Source organism: Notechis scutatus, chromosome 3, assembly GCF_049901735.1.
Source record: "Notechis scutatus isolate UNSWTSFEM ecotype Mainland chromosome 3, rNotScu1.2, whole genome shotgun sequence".
Classification (NCBI taxonomy): domain Eukaryota; kingdom Metazoa; phylum Chordata; class Lepidosauria; order Squamata; family Elapidae; genus Notechis; species Notechis scutatus.
Window position 1 is genome coordinate 119,315,496 of NC_142011.1, and position 10,907 is coordinate 119,326,402.

Genomic DNA, 10,907 nt, shown 5'->3' on the forward strand with positions numbered 1-10,907 from the left:
ACCAGACTTTCCTTTTTAAGCCAGTCTACCCAGCCCATAGCAATTTCAAGGTGAGCTAAACCAGTACTTGGAAGTGACCTGGAACAGAGGAAACGGTTGCAATGAGGGAACTTTGGTACACTCAACTTGATTGTTTTCTTGCAGACTTTCATTACCCAGTCTAGGTAACATCATGAGTGGGGTTTACTGTCAACAGAGCTTGCCCCGTTAGTATTGGTGAGTGGTTTGGGTGGTTCTTTGGTTGGGCTGTTTACTGTTAGCTTGTTTGGCAGTTCCTTGATTGGGGTTATTGTTTACTTCTGAATTGTTGGCCAGAGGTTAATCTAAGCTCATCTGGGTGTTGATTGCTGCTGAGGAGGTAATTTGGGTTCTTTGTTCCCATTTTGACTTATGGGTTATCTCTTTTGCACATGTTGTTGATGTTGTTTATTGTATGTAGATATTGTCTGCTGATGGCCTATTTGTCAGAATGCACTGAGCTGCTCCTCAATATCCAAAGTCATGCTGTGTAGGGCAGAAGTTGTTTACTTGTTATTTCTCACTTATAGAGTCTGTGCGGAGCAAGTTCCAGGAGGTTCACTAGATTCAAGCACTAGCTGTAAACTTTAGATACATATTCTTGTGGCAGAACTATATTTAAAGAAAGGGAAAGAAGTGGGGGGCATTTTCCCCCATAGAATAATGACAGAAGAAGGAAATGCACTGAACTGGAAAAAAAATATGGATAGTCCTTGATTTACAATCACAGTTGAGCCCAAACTTTCTGTTGCTAAGCGAGACATTTGTTAAGCAAATTGTGCTCCAATTTACAACCTTTCTTGCCGCAGTTGTTAAGTGAATCACTGTAGTTATTAAGTTAGTAACACGGTTGTTACTAACTACTAACATGGCTGTCTGGCTTCCTCATTGGTGTTGCTTGTCAAAAGGCTGCAAAACATGGCCCTGGGACACTGCAACCATCATAAATATGAACCAGTTGCCAAGCATCTCAATTTTGATCACGTGACCATGGGGGATGCTGCAATGGTTGTGTGAAAAAACAATCATGTCACTTTTTTCAGTGCCATTGTAACTTGAAGGGTGACTAAATGAAGGGCCATAAGTCAAGGGCCACCATAGGCATGTGGTGTTTATTTTTAGTTTTCAAACTTCCAATTTGTGCTCATACAAAGATGTAGTCTCTCAAAATACAAGAAAAAAAAAAGATAGAAAAATGGCTATCCTTCCACAGCAATAGTAATTTTGGTTTTGTCAGCAGGCCTGAGGAACCCAGAGTGGGATGGAGCCCATCAAATGGCTAGTGTGATCTGCTGTCATGGGGACAGGGGTGGGGTGGGAATTGGGGTGTGTGTGATTTTTTTTCCAGATTTTGTTCTATTGTACTTTATTAATTTATTTGATTCTTTTTGTTAGTTTTTATTGTTTTTTTATTTTTATTTTTTGTTTTAAATATGGTTTTACATTGTGTAAGCCACCTCGAGTCGCCATAAGCGAATAGGCGGCAATATAAATTAAATAATAAATAAATAAATAAATTCGCTGAATTTATTTCAAAATTTTGGGTCAGCACAAAGATAGAAAACTTAATGTTGTTATTTTACATGTCTAAACCAGATGTGTTGTTTCCAAGGTCAATTGATTGGACTTTAATGAATATCTTGAATCAAAAATTAATAGTTTGCAGTTAAGACAATTTATTTTAGAATAAATTTCATTATGCATTTATACGTTATTTTGACCCCCAGGGTCAAACGTTTAACCTCAAGTTCAAATCACAATAAAATAGTACAAAACATATAAACGAATGGAATTCATGCAATTAAAATCAAAACCCAAAATCCACTCATTTAAATGGCGAACAATTGAAAGATTGGCAAAAGGAAGAAACATGCTTTTGCCACCTTCCTAAATACAGTCCTGGGAAGGAAAGCCAAAAACATCTCCTTATGGAGTATATTCCATCCTTTGGGGCCACACAGGAGAAGATGCTTTCCACAGTCGTCACCATCGCTTTTCCTATACCATAAATAGATTTCCGTGGTGCTTGGCAAATGTCCCCCCCCCCTTCTCCTTTTTGAATCAGTTAGGCCCCCTCCAATCAGCCAATGGGGGAACACCAAAAGCATGTGGCTGCCTCATACCATTTCTTATTTTCCTTTACCACAGTTTCTTTCCATGGCAAGGGGCAGAGTTAAAAACTTTGTCCAGCCACAGGAGATGACAAAGTCACAACTTAGGCTGACCACTTAGGGTGACCATGGAGGGCAGGATGGGGAAAAATCAGATTGTCTGGGAAGCAGGATGAAGAAGGAATTCCTCCCAGGAGGAAACCATCTGTCTAATAGCTGAAGAAGAGATGCTGCAAATCTGCCTGTGGCTCATTTCTTCTGGTGCAGGAACTAAGATGGTGGTTTGTTGGCTCATCTCCCCAAACTCCTCACTGTTGTGGAAAAAAGAGGAGAGGGAGATGGCATGAACCTCAGCGTGTTTAATTTTTTTATTTATCTATTTATTTACAAACATTGGGGGGGGGGGGATGCAATTGGGAATCGCATTGTAGGCAGATGTTGGGAACACATCTAGGTTCGAAGAAGGCATAGAGTGGACTTTTCCTTTGGGGTCTTTCTACTTAGAATTCTCTAATCGTGATGGCATTTTGACTGATAGATTGATTTACTGATAGTCCTTGACTTACCAGCCACCACTGAGCCCAAAATTTCTGTTGCTTAGCAAGACATTGAGATTCAGCCTAGAAATAAGGAGGAATTTTCCGAAAGTGAGAACAATCAGCCAATGGAACGGAAGTTGCCTTCGGAAGTTGTGGGAGCTTCATCACTGGAGGCTTTCAAGAAGAGATTGGGCAGCCACCTGTCAGAAATGGTGTAGGGTCTCCTGCTTGGCCAGGGGGTAGTGGTGATTGGTCTAGATCAGGGGTATCCAACCTTGGCAACTTTAAGCCTGGAGGACTTCAACTCCCAGAATTCCCCAGCCAGTGCCTCAGGCTACTCAGGCTAAAGTTGCCAAGGTTGGACACCCCTGGTCTAGATGACCTACAACATCCCTTCCAACTCTGTTATTCTATTCTAAATATTTGCTAAGTGAGTTTTTCCCCTTTTGATGACCCTTCTTGCCACAATTGTCAACTAAATCATTGCAATTAAGTTAGCCACATGGTTGTGAAGTGAACCTGACTTTCCCGTGGATTTTGCTTGCCAGAAGCTCGCAAAGGGGATCACAAGCCCCCGGGACACTGCAATTGTCATAAATCCATGCTGTTTGAATTTTTATCACGTGACCGTGGAGATGCTGCAATGGTCATAAGTGTGGAAAACGGTTATAGGTCCCTTTTTTTCAGTGCCCTTGTAACTTCAAACGGTCACTAAACAAATGGTTGTAAATCGAAGACTATCTGTATTTTATTTGTACACAAAAATCCCCAATGAGGACAGTAACCTTTCTTCTGGTCTGTATGGCTTGCACCCAATGGGCAGAAATTGCCTCCCTGAAAAATTTGCCCTTCAAAGGACGAAAGAAGGAATGTGGCACACACAGACCTGAAAAAAAAGAATCCTAGTTGTTTGCTGAGTGATGGGAAGTTTTAGAGGCACCTGCTTCCCCCCCCAAGCCCTTTGTTAGTTGCCTACTCACACAAACTAAGACACAATTATTACACAACAGGACAGGGATTGGCTGTGGGGAGCAGCAAACCTTATGCTGGCGTAGTTTTCTGCTGGCTAAAAGACGGCTAGATTAAACTTTAATGTGTTGTAGAGAAGAGTTCTTCACCCCCTTGTTTATGCGTTGTTTTTTTTTGATGGGAAGGAAAATAATAAGGTTTAGCTAACCAGTGACTATCCCAGCTGTTATTACCCGCACATTTTTAGGGTGCCACTGGCCTTTCACCCTAATTCTGCAATCTGAATGTATTTCCACATCCATATTACCTACTACAGGTGGAAGTAAGTAAGAAGGGCCAGAAAACCCTCTTTCAGTATCAAGCTTCCTTCAGGCTTTCAGATAGTCCTGATGCGTTTTGCCCTGAGAAACAAATAGGCGCTTAGCATTGTTCCTCTGTCACATTTGCAGCAAATTAATTCCAGCAAGCATTGCTGAAGATCTCGGGTTCATCTTGCGTCATTTTTTAAAAAAATAAGCACAGACCATCTGCTAAGCCGGAGCTGCAATGGGAACAGCAAGGAAGCAAAGTAGAGTCATGCCACATGCTGGACAGAGCTGGGTTTTCTGGCCTTTCCCCCTAGGTTTTCAAGGAGGAGGATCTGGCAGGAAACAACTGTTCTAGGGCTTATATTTTGCATGCAATTTCCATTATTTCCATGTATTTCCTGTTTTATAATGATAGAACACTGGATCGGTCTATTTCAGCAACAATGGACAAAGGATCTCAGGGCACTGTAAGAAAAGAGGCATGCAGATTACCTCTCCCTGGGATAGGTGACCACCATTCTCTCTCTCAGTTCATGCCTTCTGCTTGGTGCATGCAAGTATGCAAATATGCCCATAGTTACGGGGGATTACTTAATCTCTCCTTTTGCTCCCTGCTGTAATGGGCCAATTCCATTGTGTGCCAAGCCTCACGTGAGCAACCTCAATAGTTCCAGTACATGCCAGGTCTCACGTAGGCTGAAAGCAGGTACTAGGAACAAGGCCATTAACACGTCACAAGGGCAGTTAACTGAAATGCAGGCGTTGGTTTGCTAGTTTAAATTGACCATGGCATTGTGATTGGAAGATACTATACATCCACTAACATTCCTACGCATGTAACATAATGATTGGATGGAGCTCACCTCTTTTGTATGTTCTTAATAAAAGAGTTCCCCTAACTCTGATCGGGGCAGCTCACCCAAGATAGAACTTGCGTTGGTGTCTTTCTTGATGCATTCGACCACCCAGTGAGAAGCCTTCCATATGCGGAGCAAAGCCGCAGCTCCCTGCAAAATTTTCTGGGAAAGTTATACAATGCCACATAATGGCCTGTAAAAACAAAGAATTTCTTTGAAACTATCCCCCTTTTCAAAATAATAAATAACAGAGGGAGGAGGGAGAGAGGAAGGGAGGGAGGGAGGGAGGGAGGGAGGGAAGGAAGGAAGGAAGGAAGGAAGGAAGGAAGGAAGGAAGGAAGGAAGGAAGGAAGGAAGGAAGGAAGGAAAGTGGCAGCCCTGTCCAGTTCTGAGGTGTCCTTCCTTGCTCTCTGAGCTTGGTTGTTTTCTTGCAGAAGTTTCCTTACCAAACTATGATAATTCAGAAAGCACCAAGAAGAGCCTCACTATTCAACCCTGTACAACAGATATTCTCTTCTATTAGCCTTCCCAGTTCTTTGAAACAAGAGTAAATATAGCACAAATGAGTCCCCCATCCAATCATCATATTCTCAACTCTCAGTCCCTTCAAAGACGTAGGAGAGGAATTGCTGGCATTCCTTTAAGCCAACACAAAGATAAATGGACAGAGCACCTTGATTCTGTAGTGGGACAAATTCTCCTATGGAGAATTTCATACCAGGCAGCAGTAGTCAAGTACAGAAGAACTCTGCTAAATCAGGTCAAGGCAATACTTCTGTTGGTAACTTGACAAAAACAACCAGTCCTCTACTTCTGCTGCAAGCTCCTAGCATTAGATCTGCATAGAACATTAGGGGTACTGGCTTTTTATTCTCTTATCCCACTCCCATGGAATTGACTTGCCTCCTTTTAAGGCAATCATCAGAGCCCATGGCCAACATCACATTTTCCAGCTCCATGAAGTTTACCTTAATTGGCTGTTGTGTGGAAAAGTAGTCTCTGTCTCAGTCTCTGTCTCAGCTGTTCCCAATCCAGTGCTTTCCAAATAAACTGGGGAGGCTGATCTAAGAACTCTCAGAAATGCCCACTTGATTCACCCTTGCTCCCCATCTCTAGCGGTCTTAAGGGAAGAGACACACATATACATACACTGACCAGCTGTGATTTGGGGGCAAGGAGTGGGAGCACTTGGGCTAAGGTTTGTTCTGCACCTATTTTGTGCCTTTTGGGATGGCAAAATGTCCCAGCAGCAATTCATTAAATCCATGCACGAAAGTGGAGCATTAAAAACATGGATGAAAATTAGTTCTTTGCGGCATACGAAAGGAACATTTTTGCAAAATATCTGTTTGTAGCAAGAAATATCACTCAGGTCTGTTTAAACTGCTTTATTTGTGTCTTGTAAACTACCTCGAGAATTTCTAGAAAGACAATTGTTCCCAAGACTGGATGGGAAGCATTTATCTATGCAACCCCCAGGAATCCAATCTGACTCCATAGCACTTAAAGAGTTATGGATTTAAATGAGAAACTTAATTTCTGATTTGGAGCAATTAGTCCTTGCAGGATCTTTCCCTCACAGATATCAATATCTTTTTTTTTTTTTTTGAGAAGGTGATGAAAGGCCTTTGATTGCATTGAACAAAATAGACAAAAATATTCTTGAATCCTGATTGGTCCTTAGTGTAGAAAGATGAGCAGCAATAAAATAGAAAAGCTTCAAAAGTGCAGCAGCACAAATTGTTATTCTGAGGATAATCTTGCACACCACGGATCTTAAAGTTTTTCCAAAAGTGCAGATTTCTCTCTCTCTCTCTCTCTTTCTCTCTCTCTCTCTCTCTCTCTCTCTCTTTCTTTCTTCTTTCTTTCTTTCTTTCTTTCTTTCTTTCTTCTCTACTCTCTCTCTCACACACACACACACACCCATCATACTTATTTGTCATCCCTAGCTGGTAGCACTTTACAGTCTTACAATCCTGGATCAGAACAGATTCACCTAGTCCCATTTTAAACAAAATCGTCCTTATACTCGTTGTCTGCTTGGTGCTCACATCTTCCTTCTGCTTATAAAGAGGTTTTGCTTTCCAGTAATCTTCAGCAAAATCGACAATTGAACATGTTTCCCCATAGACACTAACAGCTAGAAAATACAACCTTTTAAAGATTGATGGCCATTCGCTATTGACCAGCCTGAGAGAATGAGAGAAACATGAGAATAAGAGAAACTGGAACTTCCTAGAGCTGGGAACAGGTTGCCCACCCGCTGCAGGATTTTAAATTGTGTTGGAAGCACCAACAACACACCCTTCTCAAAAACTCCTTCATTGGGGTTTGAAAGGACAGCGTTTTGGTTTTCCACGCTCTGGGCAATAGGCAGAGAGGAGAATTCGGAGCGAATCCACCGTTTCCCGAACTTTCCTCACCGTTTCGCAAAGCACCTCCGAAACCCCGGGCGGTTCCTGCGTTTGGCAACTCTGCCAGCAAATGGGGAGGTTTTCGAAATCAAGAGAGTCTTCGAGCAACGCCTGGAATCGCTTGTAGGCATCCAGAAGAGATAGGAGAATTCCCCCCCCCCCTTCGTCGGGATTCTGGATTCTCATAAAGGAAGTTCTAGAAAGTCCTTTTTCAGCAGTATTTTCTAGGGAGTGAGCCAGATTTCCGACAGAGGGCGACAAAAAACTGCTCTTCTCTGCTCGAATCATTTGTAGCTATGCCCTCCTTGGAAGAACTGAGTCGGGGAAACCGCGCATTTTTCTTTCACATCTCTTTGCAATCTTTCTTTGCAACCTCTTTTACTTTAGCGAATATAAAGATTACATGAAATGGACTTTCATGTTTTTTTTTTTTTTCATTTGTTCTTTTTAGGGAGGTCGCGATTTACCCTCGCGGTCCATCCGAACCGATTGGATAGCCTGAAACGATGATTAATGAGGAAGGAAGGAAGGAAGGAAGGAAGGAAGGAGCAAAAATCATGTTCTGGAGCGGATGCTTTCTTCTTTATACAGTTATGCAATTATATTAGCGGAGGAAATGAACATGGTGCTGAATCTAGCTCAACCAGTAAGAAAACAAAAAACCAGAAATGCCCCCCAACAATTAAACATTGATTAATTAAACTGGTGTGAGCGAAGGAGCCTGGTTCAGAGGACCCTGGTGAGACTGACCGGTTGCTAGACTTCTAGACCGGAGGCCCTCTCCCCCCCCCCCCCCGTCTCTCCGCTGAGCTCAAGAGCATTTTAAAGGGGCGCTTGGCAGGGCCAAAGCTGGAGTTGCCCGTATCTCCGCCCTCTTCAAATCAAAGTAATACGGAGCCAAGGCAAACTTGGGCCAGCTGGAGATGCCGGGACTGGACGGGGTGGATAGTTTCCCCCTGAGATTTGCGCTGTCTTGGATGACGCGTGTCCAGGGCAGCCACAGATGGCGAAGCGGCAGCAGTCGCGGCCAAGGCTTGGAAGCCACAGCGGCCATTCTTGCCTCAAGAGACTTTCAAGCTTCGGGGTAAAAAACCTTTTCGCTCTCCCGCTGCCACCTCCTTGGAGTGGCGTCCTCTCATCCAGCGTGCCTAAGGGCGCGATTTCGTTGACTTTTTAGTGAAATGAGTCGAAGGGGGAGACTGACAGGGTGGAATACTTTCCTCCGACTTCTCTCGTCGCTGAAAGTCAGGAGGATCCGAATTCAACTCTTCGGAAAGCAGAAATTCCCCTGGAGCGCTGATCAGAACAGTTGGATTTCTGCGAGAGAAGTTTTTTTTTTCCCTTGCTTGCCAATCCTCTCCATTGGCTGAGGCCACCACCGTCTCGGCAGCTCGCATCCCAGAGCTCTTGGGCGAGGTCATCTCTGAGCGAGGCACCCCATTTGACCCGCGCCTCAGCTTCGCAGGCTGGGCAGCCGATTGGACCGCGGAGTCTCCCAGAGCTCAGCCTGGAATCCAGGACTCCCAGGCGCAGAGCCGCCACTGGTCCCACACCGGCTGTCAACCTTCGGTGGACATCCACCTCGGAAGCTTTCCCCAAGAAGAAGGAAAATACAAAGATAGATTAGTTTTTTTTTAATGCCACTGATGCGCGAAACACTTTCCAAACTTGGCCTTGGAAATGGGTTTATCTCTATGACCTTTCCCGATATAACTTTACTTCGGAACCTGATTGAGCCATGAGCAACCCGCACTTTCGCTCGGAGTAATTTGTAGGTTGAGGAGGAGGGGGGAGGGAGGGAGGGAGAGAGACAGAGAGAGAGAGAGAGACCTAGGCTTGATATTGGGGCATTTTTTCAGACCAGCTCAAGACCCTGCTGAAAGATCAACTCAGGGCTGGACCATATCATCTCCTCGTCCTGATCGTTTCCCATCCTTTTAACTTGGAGGAAAAAAAAGAGAGTAGAATCCCTCGTAGAACTGGAGGGGCTGCAATTTAAGGCGCGCTTGGGGTGCAGAGTAAAAACGAATGGAGTTAACCCTGGAACTCCCGTCTCTTAGTTTCCTTCAGTTAAAAAAGAAAAAAGAGAGGAAAACCGGTGCTGGGAATAATGCTCAAAGGCTGGTAGTGGAAATCGCCTGTTGGCAGGTGGTGTCCTTCAACTGCTTACAATCGGGTGCTCGTGGGGTCCACCGTGAGAGCCACTGTACTCAAGAAGGGCCTTGGCGAAGTGACTGTGACTGTGACAGTAACAGCACTGGCCAAAAAAGCACCACCTTGATATCAAGCGTGCAGGATTCTCTACTCCGGATCCTGTGCTCTGAAGTGCCCGCGGCCCATCATCTCAGAGAAGATCGTGTTTCTAGTCCTCATTGAAAATCGCGTCCCTCTAAAGGCTGCGGCCCTGGCCCATCCTCCCCGGTGGAGCCGTTTGCTCCCTCCCGGAAAGCAAAGGAAGCCTCCAAGGCTGCAATCCTATTCACGCTTTCTTTGTCGTAAGACCCATGGGAAGCAATTGAAAATGATCGCTAAGGAAAGCAGCCGAACGTGCTGCAGGCCTGCAAAAGCCCAGCGTGGAAGGAAGGAATTCGTCGAGGATGCACCTCTGGCCTGACTCGGTTTAAATTTATTTATTTATTTATTTATTTATTTGATTTGCCAATTGTTTACAAGAGAATAAGTATAAGTGTATACATAGTTGTGAATACATGAATACAATAAATTGGACTAAATAAATTGAATACATGAATACAATAAATTGGACGCGCCGAGTACACTCATTCTGAGCCCTTACAAAAAAGGCCCCACCACCATCATCACACACCCGAACACGTACACGGACACGCATACGCCTCTGTGTGTGTGGGAAATCCTGCCTGGACCACTTTGCCACTTTCGGTCATTTTACGTCCGTAAGTGATGCTTGTTGTGTAACGCCTGGGGTTGTCAGTGTCCCCTTGTCGCGACTCCTGATGTCTAAACAACTCCCGCTGATGTCCCTGGAAATTCAGTGGCCCTTCCGTTGCCTCAATTCATTCAGTCTCTTCCGACAGGTTCCCCTTGCGAAGCTTTAGTTAACTTCCGCCGAAAGTCGCGGATTTAATCGGTGCAGGGGAAGTTAGACAGTCCCTGGCTAAAGAGGCTTCTGCACACGCGAAAGGGGCTGTCACATAAGGCCCGCGGGGGGATAAATTCGCGCAGGAAGCGAACGGGAGCAAAGCTCCCAATCCCACCTCCCCATTCCAGAGTCCTGGGGATAAATCCCCCAAAGCGCCCCCCCGCCAGATAAGTGGTAGATTACGCAACTCTTCTGGAAAGTAGGAATTATAAGCAGAAAATGGGGCAGAAAAACAATTCCAAGGTTGGAAGGAAAGTATTTTCTCGTAAAAAAAGATAATGTTAAGGCCTATAAAAAAATTAGTTTCATACAAATAAGATTTGGATTTTGTTGTGATCACTTTCTGACATCAAAATGCCAGAAATTGATCTCTCCCTCCCTCTCTTCCCTTCTCTCTCTCTCCCTCCCTCCCCCCCTTTTTCTCCCTCCTTCCCCCAACGCACTTCACCTACTGTGGAGAAGAGCCCAATGAACAGGAGAGTCCCACAGAGGAGGTGACATCACTAAAACAGCCCTTTCTTCAGATGCCACCTGTCTTGCCTTCATGAGGGGAGGGGCGTCTGAGAAACGGCG